This window comes from Solanum dulcamara, chromosome 5 (assembly GCF_947179165.1).
Source record: "Solanum dulcamara chromosome 5, daSolDulc1.2, whole genome shotgun sequence".
Taxonomy (NCBI): domain Eukaryota; kingdom Viridiplantae; phylum Streptophyta; class Magnoliopsida; order Solanales; family Solanaceae; genus Solanum; species Solanum dulcamara.
Genome location: NC_077241.1, coordinates 10,417,281 through 10,424,371, shown reverse-complemented (window position 1 = coordinate 10,424,371; position 7,091 = coordinate 10,417,281). Strand labels below are relative to the sequence as shown.

Below are 7,091 nucleotides of genomic sequence, written 5' to 3'. Positions count from 1 at the left end.
AATGGTCTCAACTGAATATTGTCATAAATGATTGTTCCAACTAATTTTAAATGAATGATTGGGAATGATTGGAAGATTGATTGATTGAGAGAGTGTAATGACCTATCCCCGTCGTTATGGATACATTTCCTAAAGCAATAAGAGGCGACCTAGGGCGATTTTCATCATTTTTCCATGGATTTCCATACTTATGGAAAGGATTCTACTCCCTAAATCCATCATTCGATTCCTAGAATCCATATACTACGATGGGTGGTCATTGTGGGAGGGTTTTGGTATGTGGGTAAGGGTGGAAAATAGCCTTAGGGTGGGGTTAGGATCATGAGTTTTGGTCTAGGAAGGGAATTATCTTATAATTCATGTGAACTAGGCCATTGTATTGATCCTTTGGATATATGTGACTTGATTTAGATCAAGAACAAGCGGAACGAACCTGAAAAGGAAAAGCTCTTTCATTTTAAGGTTGTTGAACCTCAAATTCGAGGTAGGTGATGGTTTTATTTCCCGTATGTATTTCATGTACTTGCTAAATTGATTTATGGTATGCATATGTGTATATGAATAGGCAAACATGCTAGAATTTACGTGAAATGATCATTTGCTGGCCTGTTTTGTGATATACCTATTCTTGGTGACATAATGTTGAATACTGAATATAATTGTATCTGTTTTGTATGTTAGGATTGGGTGTCATGATTCGATACATAAATTGTATTATGTGTCATGTTCTGATATATATTTAGATCGGGTGTCATGTTCTGACACAAACCTTGGAACGAGTGTCAAGTTCAGTGTTTATAGGTCCCATGAGAGGATCCTTATATGAAGTTATATGATTTTGAGGTTGTTGAACTGTGATCTTGCTGAATATTATTAGAGATGACACTGATTAAGTTATTCTATATACATATGCCTATTATGTTGAGTTTACTTGTCTGTGATCCGCTTACTGGCTAGCCGCATAATCCTACCAGTACATTATTGATTTTGTGTACTGATACTACACTTGCTTTGTTTTTTGTTTAGTACAGGGAATATTCAGCCAGCTGTAGAGAGACCTCATTTAGAGGAATGACATTTGTTCGAGTTCAAGGGTGAGCTGTTTCTTTCAAGCTGTCATAGACTCTCTTATTTCTAGTCCTTCTTCCAGGACTTAGATGTTCAGATAATAGTTTATTTGTTAAATATTTTCTGTTGGGAGTTGCACTCCCTTTCTAGACTTGTTTGTTGTTTAGAGTTTTAGTACGATGACTTTCAATTCCTAAGATATTTCCGCATGTTAAATTCGTTGACTAGATATTTTCATGATTTTATGGGAACTCATTGTTTCTTAATGATTTAACTTGCTTACACATCTTTAAGTTGTTTATATTTTGCAAGTACTGTTAGTTTGGGCTATAAAGATGGTTCTCCCACCGGAGGTTAGTATGGGTGTCAGTCACAATGGGTCGGGGTTGTGAAAAAATTGGTATCAAAGACCTAGGTTCGTTGATCTCATCATATCAAAACAAGTCTAGTAGAGTGTTGCAGAATGGTACGGAGATGTATATACTTTTATTTGAGAGGCTACATGACTTTAGGAAAAGTTTCTGTATCTTCATTCTTTCGTGTTATAACTTGATTCTAATTGGTATATTGTGATTCCAATTGGTATCTAACTTCTTTCACTCTCTTGTACGTAGATGGTTAATACTCGCTATAATGGTGTATGGCCCATAGCTTTAGTGGTGCCAAAGGAAGAGCCAACTGTTCGAGGGCGAGGCAGAGGTAGAGACAGGAGAGGGAGATCGATAGGGGTAGAGGGAGAGCAGCATCCGCTAAGGTGGAGATTCTAGTTGAAGAGGTTCTAGTAGGTGAGGCCCCTCACGCCCCCAGAATGAGTTAGAGGGAGATGTAGAGGGTGGAGAAGAAGATACTATTAAGCAAGAGGAGGACAACCAGACTGGGGCTGTCGGTCTTCCCCCTCTCAACCCCATACTAGCACAACAGATAATGACCTTTTTGAGTGGGTTGGCTGGCATTGGAGCCATTACCACCATTCCCACAACACCAACCCCTATTGCTCATCCTTTTGCTGCTGCAACTCCGCTAGTAGAGAAGGTAGTAGTCACTGATGCCTTTTTCAGACCACTTATGGGTCTTATTATGACTGGCACTGAGCATGACATGCTCACCAAGTTGCTAAAGCTCAAGACTCTGGTCTTCCAAGGTACTGAGAATGAGGATGCCTATGAGTTCATCATTGGCTGCTATGAGAGATTATACAAGCTGGGTATAATACATGTGCATGGAGTGGAATTTGTGAAATTTCAGCTATAGGGTGAGGCCAAGGTGTGATGGAGAGATTATATAGAGTGTCATACACCAGTGTTTCCCCCACTTCTTGGGTTTAGTTTTATGCTCTGTTCTTGGAAAAATATGTGCCCCGTACCTTGAGGGATCGCAAGACAAGTTCATGGCACTGGAGTAGGGAGGTATGATCGTGGCTGCTTATGAGTCCAAATTTCATGCATTGTCCAAGTATGCTACTCAACTGGTCACTACAGAAGAAGAGAGAATCTGGTTATTTGTGAAGGGGTTGAACCCCAAGTTGCAAGTGATGTAAGTTGACATGATTTCGTTAGGAAAGAGTTTCAATAAAGTCACTAACTTTGTGAAGAAGGTGGAAGGTGTGAGGAGGGATGGGTAGGACAAAGCTTTGGCTAAGAAGCCCTAAATCACAAGTAATTTCAAGGGATCAGACAGGCCAGTAATTACAGCCCGACCAATTTAGTCAACGTTGCCCGCTTATACTGGTAGTTTTTTAGGTATTCCACAGTAGCATCCGGCCTATGAGGGCCAGGGAGCATCATTTTGAGGTAGCATTCCATCTTTTGATCGTGGCTGTTTCAATTATGGAGAACCGAGGCATATATAGAGGGAATATCCTCACCCTTGTGGGGTTTTAGCACCCCAACAGGCTAGAGCAGTAGTACCCATGGCTGGGGAGGCAATGGTAGAGGACATCTACAAGGTGGGCGAGGAGGAAATCAAAGAGGCCATGGGGTCCAAGGTAATGGTAGTACAGGCCAAGGAGTAGTCCAGCCACGTAGGGAGGTGGCCCGTCAGGAGGATCCGACCCAGTTTTATGCATTTCTGGACAAGACAGAAGCAGAGGCATTTGACACAGTGACCACAAGTACTATTATTATTTATGATCGAATGATTACTATTTTGTTTTATCCGGGGTCTACTTATTTTTTGTGTCTGTTAAATATGCCTTGGGTTTTGTTACACTATGTGATATACTAGATGCCCCTATTCATGTTTCTACCCCTGTTGGAGAATCAATCATTGTCACCCATGTTTATCGTGTTTGTTCTTTGGTGTTTATGGAAAACCAGACTTGGATTGACTTAGTGATTTAAGACATGAATGATTTTGATGTAATCTTAGGCATGACTTGATTGTCCTCCTATTTTATTGTACTTAATTATAATACAAAAACTGTGGCTCTAGAGATCCTGGTGGGGGAAAGGTTCGAGTGGGAAGGGATATACAAGCCTAATCCAGCTAAAGTTATATCTTTTCTCTAGGCTAGAAAAATGGTGGGGCAGGATTGTTTGGCCTATTTGGCCCATATTTGGAATATGTCTGTAGAGTCTCCTTCAATTGAGTCTATCCCAGTAGTATGTGAATTTTTGAAAGTATTCCCTTCAGACTTGCCTGGTATGCCTTCTGATCGAGATATAGATTTCTGCATTGACTTAAAACTGGATACTCATCTAATTTCCATTCCTTCCTACCGTATGGCTTCGGTAGAGTTAAGAGAGCTTAAGGCTTAGATATAAGAGCTTCTTGATAAGGAGTTTATTCATTCTAGTGCTTCTTCGTGGGGTGATTTAGTGTTGTTTGTTAAGAAAAAAGATGTTAGTATGAGAATGTGCATTGACTACCGACAACTGAATAAGGTTACCATCACAAATAACCCTTTGCCCTATATTGATGACCTTTTTGATCAGTTTCAAGGTGCATCAGTCTTCTCAAAGTTTGATCTCAGGTATGAGTACCCTTAGTTGAAAATTAGGCCTAAGGATGTGCCCAAAACTGCTTTTAGAACCAGGTATAGGCACTATGAATTTTTGGTGATGTCTTTTGGGCTGACCAATGCACCTGCAACCTTCATGAGTTTGATGAACGGGGAGTTCAAGCCATTCCTAGATTCATTTGTGTTGTTTTTATAGATGATATTTTAGTATATTCAAAGAGTAAACAGGAACATGCAGACCATGTTCGAATTGTCTTAGGTGTTTTGGAAAGACAAAAGTTGTATGTAAAATTATCTAAGTGTGAATTTGGTTGCCTTTAGTTAATTTTTAGGTCATGTTGTTTCAAAGAAAGGGGTAATGGTAGACCTATAAAAGATTAAGGCAATTAAGAACTGGGCTTGTCCTAGTTCTGTGACCGAGGTTAGAAGTTTTATGAGACTAGCCAGTTATTATCATCGGTTCATGAAGAACTTTGCTTCTATCGCTACTCACTTGACCAGGCTGACTAAACGTAGGTGCCATTTGAGTGAACTGACAAGTGCGAAGAGAGCTTCTAAAGGCTTAAGACTCTTCTGACCACAACACTAATTTTGACCCTGCCAGTCGAATGTAAAACTTCATTGTTTATTGTGATACTTCATATTTAGGTTTGGATGTTGTGTTGATCCATGATAAGAACGTTGTAGCTCATGCTTCACAGCAGTTGAAGGTGCATGAGAGGAACTATCCAACTTATGACTTAGAGTTGGCGCGGTAGTGTTTTCACTGATAATATATAGGCATTATCTATATGGCGTCAAGTGTGAGGTATTTACTGATCACCCAACTTACAATATGTGTTCACCCAGAAAGACTTGAATTTGAGACAGCGAAGATGGATGGAGTTTCTCAAAGACTATAATGTCACTATCTAGTATCATCCAAGTATGGCTAATGTCGTAGCAGACACATTAACCTGAAAACCAGTTATCATTGGTAGTCTAGCTTATTTGGGAGCCTGAAAGCGGCCCCTAGCTAGAGAAATTCAGGCCTTGGCCAGGTTCATGAGGTTAGGTATCTCAGAGAAGGGTGGGGTGATGGCCAGTGTCGATCTAAGGCCCACTTTTATAGAGGAAATTAGAGAAAAAGTGTTGATGGTCAAGGCCCAAGATTCAGCACTTGATGCAGGTGGAGTGCTCCACTTTAGGAGAAGGATTTGTGTTCCCGGGTAGATGGCTTAATTTAGAAAATTTTGTCTGAATCTCATTGTTCGCAATACTCTATTCACTCTGGAGTAACTAAGATATATCAAGACTTGAAACGTTTATATTGGTGATCGAGTATGAAGAAAGACATAGCTAAATATGTAGCCAGGTGTCAGAACTGCCAATAAGTGAAATATGAGCATCAAAGACCTGCAGGTTTACTTCAAAGAATGCCTATTTCGAAATAGAAGTGGGAGAGAATAGCTATGGACTTCATGGTGGGACTTCCCAAGACCTTGGGAAAGTATGACTCCATTTGGGTAGTGGTTGACAAAGTCAACACACTTCATTCTGGTTAGGGTGGACTATACTGCACAATAGTTGGCAAATATTTATGTGAAAGAGATTGTAAGGCTGCATGGGGTGTCCCTTTCCATCATTTCAGATTGCGGTACACTGTTCACTTCTAAATTTTATGAAAAATTGCATGAAGAGCTGGGCATTTAACTTACTTTCAGCATAACTTTTCATCCACAAATAGATGGAGACGATCTAGGTGCTGGAAGATATGTTGAGGGCATGTGTGATTAACTTTGGGGGATATTGGGATAAGTTCTAGCCCTTGTGTGAGTTCTCCTACAACAATAGCTACCACTCCATCATTGAGATGACACCATTTGAAGCTCTTTATGGGAGGGAATTTAGGTCTCCTATAGGGTGGTTTGAAGCTGGAGAAGTGGAGCCATTGGAAGTAGTCTTAGTGAGGGATGCTCAGGATAAGATAAGGAGCATCCAAGCTAAGCTTCTAGCAGCTCTAAGCCATCAAAAAGAATATGTTGAACGCAAGGTAAGGGATATGACATTTGAGGCTGGTGAGAAAGTGCTTTTTAAAGTGTCACCCATTAAGGGGGTAATGAGGTTTGGTAAAAAAGAGGAACTCAGACCTCGTTATATTGGCCCTTTTAAAATTCTTGACTAATTAGGGCAAGTGGCATACAGATTGTCCTTACCACCTAGCTTATCTGGGGTGCATTCGGTGTTCCATGTGTCAATGCTGAAAAAGTATGGTGGAGATGGGGACTACATCATTAAATAATACTCGGTGTTGTTAGACAAGGACCTTTAGTATAAGGAAGAGCCAGTTGCAATCCTTGATCGTGATGTCTGAAAGTTGAGGACTAAATAGATCAATATGGTTAAAGTGCAATGAAAACATTGTTCGGTGGATGAAGCTATTTGGGAGACAGAGAAGGACATGCGAGACAAGTATCCTCAACTGTTTATCGAAACAGGCACTACTCTATCTCTACTTTAGCCTTGGTTTCCCTAATTAATCACTCGGGGATGAGTGATGGGTAAATTGGTATGTATTGTAAAAATCAGTCTCCATCATTATGGATAGGCTAATGGAGAAGGATTTTGAGCCAGAAAACTTCAGGTAGTAACTTTGGAAAAATTTAGCCTAGGCTAGACTTGTATGAATTTTGAGTCAGGTGAGGTCTAGGGTGATCTTGTAAATGATGGGAGATCGAATCTCTAATTTGATTGGTAAAGCTGATATCCAAGATGATATGAAGCATTTATGACTTCCCAGAATTGTATTCGAGCGAGTAAAACTCTCAGAATTGGACTTGGCGTGAAAGGTATAATTTAATACATCTTTGGAAGGGAGTGTATTGTGAAATGGGGCCTTAGGGATCAAGTTCCAGGCTCACTGTTTCCGCATATCCTGCCAGAGTGGGATGGGTCCCGCCAGAGTGGGATGGGTCCCGCCAGAGCAGGACAATCATGAAATAAGACGGGAAAAAACCCAGAAATAGTTTTATTTTTCAAATACAGTTCCCAAAATGACAAGAGGCGACCTAGGGCGATTTTCATT

The 7,091-nt window shown here is 40.4% G+C and overlaps 1 pseudogene; it reads left to right on the top strand.

The window, feature by feature from the left end:
• Positions 1-1,992: 1,992 nt before the first annotated feature.
• LOC129890459 (uncharacterized) lies at positions 1,993-6,527 on the top strand (annotated as a pseudogene).
• Positions 6,528-7,091: the final 564 nt, after the last annotated feature.